Here is a 9,465-nt window from a genome sequence, read left to right as displayed (position 1 = left end):
AGGGGGAAAAACTAGTTTTCTGTTTCGGATGGATCCCAGAGCCTCGCCGCGAATTCCCTAACCAAAGGGAAAGAAGGGGCGAGCGCCGGGGCGATCTCGGTCAGTGTGCGGAGGCAACTGGCCTAGAGGGGTCACTCGGAACCCAAAGACCCGCGAAATAGAGTGGAGATGTTCCCAGCAGCCATCTCTTTCGAGGCACACGGGATAACTTGGCTGAACTCCCTGCTGGCCGCTCGGCTCGGCATGCGGGGCTGCAGCCGCGCAAAGCCGCCTCCAGAGCGGCCGCAGCGGCGCAGGCAGGAGGGGACCCAGGCGCGGCCGCGCGCCGCTCCGCGGGGGACCCGATGTGATCCGAGTCCGGGGCGCGAGCGTGATCCAGGGGAGCGTCCGCCCGGGTCCGCGAATGACCAGGTGAGCCCGAGCCCGCGACAGGTACAGGTGAGCCTGCGTCCGGCGACCCTCGCGTCTTGGTGAGAGGCGGTGAGAGGACTCAAGCAGTCAGTGGGCAAAATGGGCTGAAGCGGAGAGCCAAGCCGGCAGTGGATCCAGGGTGCAGGCCTGGGAACGCTTGTGTCTTCCAGGGCTGGGGTCAGAAGATTTGAAAGGACCTTCTTCCACCAAGTGACTTCGTAGTATTAGCCTTGTAAGATAAATCTTGCTCGTGAAGTGATGTGTGTGGGAGGGGCGGGAGAGTGGTTATTTTATTAGTGCTGAGCGTTAACCATGCCCTCGAGGACCTTGGCTAAACTGTTTATTTTGTAACCAGTCGTAGAGCCTGGGTCTGTGCCCGAGTTTTGAGTAACCGTCTGGGTAAATGATGAGCTGCAGACGGAAGAAACAGCCACCGCTTTCGGGGTGTTTTAAGATAGAGAGTCAGTGGATGCTGAAGCAGTGAGAGATTGGAAACGGAAAGCGCAGAACGGGAAGATAAGAAGCAGAGAGATGGGAAGTCAAAAAAAGAAACCACATGGAAGCAGAACCCTGTGGATCCCACAGCTGCGTGGGGTGCGCAGGTTAGCAGAGGGAGCGCGGTCCCGGGTGACGTCTGTCGGGGGCAGGAGCCTGAACAGACCGCTGGAGTCAGGCGAGGTCATCGGTTAAGAATCCATTGGCTATGGCTGGAATTTTAAGGTAATCATGGTAGCAAAAGACACACGCAACATCTAGGCAACAAGTTTTGACAGATGATCAAATGATAAAATATAGACGTTCAAGTGAATTAGGAGATAAATTGCCAGGCGCTGTATTTTCCATACCCTGAAGAACATTCAAAGAGGGATCTCTAGAAAAGTCTTTAGTGTAAATAATTAGACTTTAGGATTAAAGTGTTGCAAAGTGGCACAACAACTTATTTATTACTCTAAGTCTCAATAATATTTTATGTACCAATAGTACTCTAATTATGTATATTTAAATATATTTCAAGAATGTATCTTTTTTTGATAGCTAATTACTAGTTTAAAATAGATGGGAATATAAAATATTCCAATAATTTGAAATACATGCAAAAGTCAAATAAAACATTTGCCAAACCCTGCACGAAACTAAGTGAAATAATAACATAGCCAAGTTCAGTTACTTTTCAAAAAAAAAAGAAAAAAATGCTAGGATGCTGCCATTCCCCTTGTCCTTGTCTTTGAGGATTGAGAGGCTGTTTGTCATTGCTGACTCACATCTGTGTGCCCCAGTCAGGCCTGCAATACCTGACTGTCCTTCCCCCTTCTCAGCTTCCCAGTCCTGGGGTCCTCCTGTCCACATCTGCAAAAAACTCCTGTCCTTGTGTTTTAAAACTTACCTGTTTGCTTGGAGTTTTCCAAAACTTGGAAGGGAGAGGAAAAGGCAGGTTACATTTCCATGAATCAGATGTGGCAATAAAGCCTCAATGACTGGAGAGGGATTGTTGACTGAATGGGAAATAAGAAATTGGGAGGGTGGGGGAGGATGTGAACTTTGAACTTTAAACTTTGCGCATACCGTTTCTTCCTAAATGGTGAGGAGTTTAGGACTCAAGCACTCAAGCTTAGTTTTGGCTGAAAGACATTGAAAGTATTTTCTCAGGCAGTGTTTATATGGAAGTATTAAGGAGCATCTTAATGCTTTTTCGTAACCCCCAGGGACTGACTCCTAGTACTTTAGAGGCTGGGTACTTGTCACTAAACCTGTACCCTGAATCTTACTTTAGTATACTTTATATGGCACTAATGAAACTTTGCAATTAATCAGAATATGTGCTATTAGTTACTTTTTAAAAAACAAGAAGTGTTGTATTGTGGGTTATGTGATTCCTTCTGTTAGTTGTTCACATTTGAGCCTGTGCCCACTGGAAAAACCAAATAACCATTGCTTAAGTAAGGTAGAGGTTTATATATATATTTGAATGTGTAAACACTTTGGAAGTATGCAGTCCTTGGCTCATGGAGCAGATCCTCTGTCTCACTGGGAATCTCATCTCCTTCCTTTTTTTTTTGCTATCCTCAGTGTGTAGCTTCCATCTTCCAGGTTCCCTCATGGTTGCAAAATGGCTGCTGAAGTTCCAGTCATCACATCCACATTCTAGGCAGGAAGAAGGGGAGAAGGGCAGAAGGGCACCTGGAAGCTGAGTAAGATTTAACAACTCACACTTAAATTTTGTGGGAGATTGTCTGCAAAGATGACTGCCAATAATTCTTATACGCTCATGTTGCTTTTCTTATCAAGGAGTGGAAGCTATTTCTTTTCTCCTTGAGTGAGGCCGGCCCTGTGACTTGCTTTGACCAATAGAACATGTTGGAAGGCCTTACTAGGCCTTGTTGCTTCTATTTTCACTCTCTTGGGATCCAGCTGCCATGTAAAAAGGCTCAGACTAGACTACTGAAAAATGAACAACCATGTGAAGTGAGGTCTAGCCAGTCCCCTAGGGTAGCTATTCGAGCTACCCTAGCTGAGGTGTCAGTCATGTGCATGAAGCCATCTTGGATGTACCAGCCCCAGCTGAGTTCTGGTAGACACCACGTGGAACACGAGGACCACCCAGCTAAGCCCTGCCGACTACAGAATTGCCAGAAATAGTGATAAATCATTGCTGAATGGTGCTGAAACACGGTCGCTGGCCCCTGCCTCCAAATGCCAGGATGGCCAAGAAGTGAGGTTCATTCCTGGGGCCCTTGCTGCACTGGACAAAGTAGAAGTCTGTTAAAGGAAGGGGATGGCTGTCCCAGGTAGGGAGGGGAGGTAACCGTTGTCCACAGCCACTAGTCACCTGGTGGCAGTTTGGGACAGGAGAAGCACCTCTGGGACCTTAGGAGCAAGGTCCTCTGGGATCGTTACTCTCAGGTTTTGGCATTAATGGGATTGAGCCATCCCCATGGACTATGCTCCTGTATTCAGCCTTGGCCCTTCTTCCTGTGCTCCAAAGCTTCTGTGCCTGCACAACCTCAGGCTGTCCCAGCCGCCTCTCTGTGCACACGGTGAGTTCGCAGCTGCCTGCTGCTTCAGGCGGCCTAGCTCCTGTTCTCAGAGAAGTCCAATTCGCTCAGATCACCATCCAGCCAGGCCCCTACAAGGTCACTGCTGTGCTCTGGAGTGGCTGCACATCCCTCATCCAGTCAGCCCCGTCAGGAGAGGGACGTGGCCCCTGAGCTCTGCAGGAACTAGATCGAGTCCCAGCTCTACTCCTTCCTGGCTGTGTGACCTGGAGCAGGCTTTATCACTCTGCCTGCATTTTCTTATCCGTAAAATGGGGCTAACGGTACCCACTTCATAGGGGTACTGTGACCATTAGAGAGAGAGTGCGTGTAAACGTTGCCGTGTGCTCAGTGAATGGTAGCCATCACTGTTACGGTTTTATTTGACTTACAGAAGCAACTGTGCTTCCTCTGTGCACGCGATGATCTTGCAAAGTTAGCCATCAGTCGAGTGATACTTTCCCGTGGATGTCTGTCATAGAATGAGAATTCTTTCCCACTGAAAAGCTTATTTTCAATGATCTGACTACATTTAAAAGCTTCTCCTAAAATACTGCAAAACTTTTTTCAAAATTGTGAATTGAGAGGAACATTATCTGGTTATGTCCAAAGGTATATAATAATACCAAATACAAATACCAAAGGTAACCAAAAGTCTCCCCACACTGTCTGTACCTGGTTTTGCTCTATCTAGGGTGAGTGGGAGGTTGGGCATGTGGGGTGTTCCTCTATGTTCCGTGTCACATGATCCCCCAAAGCTGCTTTCAGATGGATCTTAGACTGCTCCCCTGGGGCAAAGGCACCTTGAGAGGAAAACCAGTGACACACTCTGAATTTGTTCTAGGCTGTGCCTTAACCAAAGGTACAAACAAAGGTGATCTTTCATGTGGGGAGGGTTTAAAAATTTTTGTAAAGTGGATTCTCTCCTAATTGCCTACTTAACAGCTCTGGGCAGGGACTTTCCAGGTTGTTGATGCATTTATTTGATATTTTTGGTAGATGTTTACAGTGACAACAGGTTTGCCATTCTGCTTATGATATTCCATTAAAATGACTGCTTGCATTATATGTTACTTCCATAAAGACAAATTCCTCGCAGAGGACTTTTGCCCTTCCTGGACTTCCAGCACTATATAAATGTAGGTGTCACTATAATTTGTTAAGTTGGACACACCCTTACATGCATATGACATTTCTTTTCGTAACACCTGAGGGTCAGGTGGCATCACATGTAGAAATTGATGATGGATTTTGTGAGTTTGAGGCTGAAGTGGGCTTTGTAACTGCTGGTCAGAGTATACACACCCATCTCGGTGCAGTCTGTTGATTATGAGGCAAGAAAAAAATTGCTTTTCCTAAAACAATTAGTTTTTAGTTATTATAAATTAATCTACTCTTATAAAGTTCAGACAGGACAAGAGGGTATGAGAACTGTCTCCCATCCCCCAGGGGTAGGAGCCACTGCTAAGACTCTCTCGTCCTCCCTCCTTCCAGCAATTTCCTGTGCATTAACAACATCATACACATGAATGATTTGTTTCTATTCTAACACTGGTGGTGTCACCCTGTATGTACTGTTATGGCATCTTTTTTTGCATATTTCTAGGTCTGGAATGTGTTTCCGTTGCAGCATGTGTGGCTCCATTTCATTCTTTTTAAGGGCTCCATAGCATCCTCTTGGATGGCAGGACCGTGGTTGGCCAATCCCGTATAACGATCATTTCCAAATAGGCTGTATCTGAAACTAAATGCTTTACTAGAATTTTTTAGTTATTACAACAATTTTTTTTGTTTTTGTTTTTTTTTTAAAGATTTTATTTTTTTCCTTTTTCTCCCCAAAGCCCCCCGGTACATAGTTGTATATTCTTCGTTGTGGGTCCTTCTAGTTGTGGCATGTGGGATGCTGCCTCAGCGTGGTTTGATGAGCAGTGCCATGTCCGCACCCAGGATTCGAACCAACGAAACACTGGGCCGCCTGCAGCAGAGCGCGCGAACTTAACCACTCAGCCACGAGGCCAGCCCCTATTACAACAATTTTTAATAGACTTTACTTTTTAGAGCAGTTTTAGATCCACAGCAACACTGAACAGAAAGTGCAGAGATTTCTCCTATACTCCCCTGCCCTCGACACACACACAGCCTCCCTGATTATCAACATCCCCACCCAGAGTGAGACATTTGTTACAATTGATGAGCCCGCATTGACCCACCATCATTATCCAAAGTTTGTAGTTTACATTAGCGTTCATTCTTGGTGTTGTACAAAGCCAGATGGAGTAACATTTTATTCATTTATTAATTTTTTTCCATTCATTCGTGCGACAGATTTTGACCTTTTTGAGGTCAGGAAATTCTCTGAAAATCCAGTGAAAGCTATTGACATCTTCTCTCACAAAAGCACCTCTTATGTGCACAAAAGGCTTGTATACAGTTTGGGTGGCTTCACCAATCACCGGAGAGCTCTCCGTTCCTTGGTTCTTTGCCTGTAGCCTCAGAGGAGGAAAGATATCCTAGAGGTAGCTGACTTCTTAAAGGACTGTTACCACCTTATAATTACCTTTCTCCCCCTAAAGCTAATTAAAGCATGGCAAAGCATTGAAATCTCCTTGGATGGGTTGAGTCACAATGGAACGTAAGGAGGCAGGGGATAGAAGCTTCTGTTGCCAGAAGCACACGATTGCCAGGTGAAGATTAGAGAAACCTTATAAGAAAGATAAAGGCATGGTTTTCACTTTGAACTTGAAAAACATCCACCCTGCACAGAAGCAAGCGGCCAAAGTTAAATGCAACAAAAACAAATAGCAGAGTTCAGAACTATAATCATAGGCATTTAAAGCTGTGAAGGCTTTTAGAAGGTGCATAATGCATTTACCCTCAAGACATGCTTGTACATTTATTCCATAATTTTGTCATATTTTCCTATCCTAAACCTAAATGTCCTTTTATCATCATTTGATAAGAAACGGCCTTGCATGGTACCCGTGCTGGAGGCCACACTCCTCTTGTGTGCAGCTGCAAGGCCTCTAGACAGGAGGCCGGGAGGCGGAGGGAGGGTCTCTCTGTCCATAGAGGAGCCACGATTTCTGTCCTGAGGTTTTCAAAAAGTCCTCACCCTCTCAGGCATTGACTGTGAGTGAGGATCTTCTCACAGAGGCTGTTTCCCCAGGACTTGTGGATTTTCCTTTCTCAACTGCAAGTAACACCTTGACTACCCAGTTTTCTGGATTAATAAATCTCAGCCCTTTACATCCACATGTCCTGTGCCTTTGAACAGAAATCATTCCAAACTCTTTACACGTGTCTTTGAAAGGACTGTTTTGTTTTGGGGGATGGGGAGTGACCCTAGGACCGTGGTCGGTTAATGCCCTGGGGAGGGGGGCACATGTGGGCTCAGAAGAGTCCGATTTCCAGTTTGCCTCCCTCGCAAGAGTGCAAAGGAGAATGTGGGGCTGCCGACCTAGACGCAATTTAACGAGGCTGCTTTCTTCAAAACTACTGAGTTATGAGCAGAAGCAATCTTTTCCCACAGTGCACAACACTTTCTCAAATGCCAGAAAAACTCACCTTTTCCTTTTTCTCGGCTATTATCCATGTCCTTTGATTTTCCAGTGGGACCCCAAACATTGTCTATGGTTTATGCATGTCTAACACAGTGCAATTCTTCAGCCTACCCTTCTACCCTACCGGTGCGGAAGCTCTAAAATATGCAGGAGATGCATCCCTCACCACCTTCAGGTGTTACACAAAGCGTGCCTTGTGAGCTGAGTGTACTTTTGCCAACATAATATGAGACTACAGTTCCTCCACAGCTTCCTTGATATTTTACTTTTTCACTGAATTCCTAGCACAGGGTATATTTGAAAATTAAAGCTTTAGTATTCTGAGGCTGGAAGTCTTGTAGAGTGCCGTGCCAGTCATTAAGCTGTTGTCTCTTAGCTACAAACTCATCCTCCTGTGCTCTGCGGTGCTGGGGCTGGGACGCCACAAACCTCAGTCTTGCTTTTCCAGCTGACACCCTGTCAGGCTCTGCCAATAGGGGGCGCCAGATGGAAACTGCAAGGCTGCAGGAGGAAGGGACTTGCTCCAGCCCCTCCTGCCGGCTTGTGGTTCCTGTGAACATCACTCCAACAATGGTTTGTCAGCCTGGCAGGTGACAGTTCCTGCTATGGAGGCATCTAGATCCTGTTTGATCCCGTCTGTAGTTTTTCCAACTCTGGCAAAGCTAGACTCATCAAACCTCTCTGAGAGACTTGGCACCCAGCCACCCGTGGCCATCTCCTAGAGATCTGAGTTCCAGGCACACTGGGACCCCATCCAAGCCCCTTCCCAAAGGGCTCTGGGTCCCGTCTTTCGCTGAGCAGCTCAGAAACACCAGCGTCAGTAGAAGGAGCTTGCCCTCTTGTGTCTGAGGAAGCTAGCCTTCCCTTGCTGGAGAACCTTCTCATGAAACATCTCACAAAATGAATTCTCTAATAGCATTTTATTTTCTGAATGATGTCTTGGACCATGAGTTGAATCATTAAGATAATAGTGATGGACAGAAAACAGCTAAGAGTAACCTTAGACTCTCTCCTTCTCGGGAATAGCCTCACATCTTGTCTAGCAGTAGAGTTTCTTGCTGTCCTCAGGCAAACCCCTGGTTCTGTAGTGACCATTGGATACAGCTGCATAAATACAATGCAATCATGAAAAGTCTCTTTCTTAGCGCACTGGCTCACACTTTGCAAACAGCTGGTGAAAATGTGACACCTCTGAGAGCTTGGAGAAGATTAGATTTCTTCTCAGGCACCAAAGGTTCTATTTTTTTTTTTCAGGTGGGTGCCTGTAGCATTAGCATATGCAAAAAGAGTCAGCGTGGCTTAAATTCAGGGGCATGTGCTCCATTTATAAGGAAACTGGCATGCAGTCCTACAAAGACCCATTCATTACCCATGTACAACTGCCCAAGAGAAAGAGTACTTAGAAATGCATTTATCTAAGAACTCCACACATGGTCCAACAACTCCATGGTCTGAGGATGCCTGTCGTGACTCACTTTGAAATAGACGAGTCAACCTTCAGAAAATGTGTAGTTCGGTCAGATATATTTGTTTGTTGAAATCCTTTGCCTTTGGGTAAGTACTCAGTCGATCTTTCCCTGAAAACCTCTTGCTCCTCTGCAACTTCTCTCTCCAGAACAGAGCAGGGGTCAGTGGCTTTAGCAAAAAGAGTATGAACCCGCTAAGAATCGGGTGAGCTGTCCTTTCTGATCTCTGAGGTCCTGCACAATGACACCTTCTCTGGGTTGGGTCTGCTTGTGAGCAGAGCCTGAGACGAGGGCTTTGCTGCAGGTAGTTTCTTAAGGAGCTGATTCCAGGAAGAGGAGAGTGAGACAGAGAGGAGAAAAAGAGTGTGTGAGTGGAGGTTGTCTCTGTGGGCAGTAGGCTCGGATGGATAGGATGGGCATGGTCGAACAGCTGGTTTCGCAGCCAGACCACCTCACATCAGACCCCTAGCTCCATCGCTAATTAGCCATGAGAGCTCAGTCCAATACCCAAACATCACTTTCCTCGTCGGATATTATTATCCTCAGGGGGACAATGACAGTACTTAACCATGGAGCGTTGTGCTCAATAAAGATTAGCTATGGTTACCCAAGAAGAGTCTCCTAGTCTAAATCGTGTCCAGAGCTCCCTTTTCTCTTTCAAGGTGAGCCCAACTTCTCCGTGCTTCCATATTTCTCTAGGGAAACGTGGAGCCCTGTGTCAGCACACACACGCCTTCTCTCTCCTGCTGCATACATCAGAGTCTTGCAGCTTAGCTGCTCCTCTGAGGACTCCCCCACATGTTCTCCCTTCTCCTTTTTCATCCCTCTGTTTCTCCATCTTTCTGCCCTGTCCATCCTTGGGTGGCAGAGAGGCTGAAGACCTCAAGCCCTCAGTGTGCCCTCCTGCTGCTTCTGGCTGCAGGCCTGTGGGGCTGATGTCACTTTGAACTTTCTTCAAAAATTCGCTGCAATCCACTGTACTTTCTTGCAAGTGCT

At 46.4% G+C, this 9,465-nt stretch overlaps 1 long non-coding RNA gene across 1 annotated transcript in view; it reads left to right on the top strand.

The window, feature by feature from the left end:
• LOC139084536 (uncharacterized) overlaps nucleotides 1–9,465 on the top strand; it is a 28,927-nt gene continuing 19,462 nt past the window's right edge. Inside the window, exon 1 of the long non-coding RNA XR_011541983.1 lies at nucleotides 1–411. This is a non-coding gene — a long non-coding RNA (uncharacterized lncRNA). The remainder of the gene's footprint in view (nucleotides 412–9,465) is intronic.

The sequence above is a fragment of the Equus przewalskii genome, chromosome 7, assembly GCF_037783145.1.
Source record: "Equus przewalskii isolate Varuska chromosome 7, EquPr2, whole genome shotgun sequence".
Classification (NCBI taxonomy): domain Eukaryota; kingdom Metazoa; phylum Chordata; class Mammalia; order Perissodactyla; family Equidae; genus Equus; species Equus przewalskii.
This window is presented reverse-complemented; position numbering and strand designations above follow the sequence as displayed.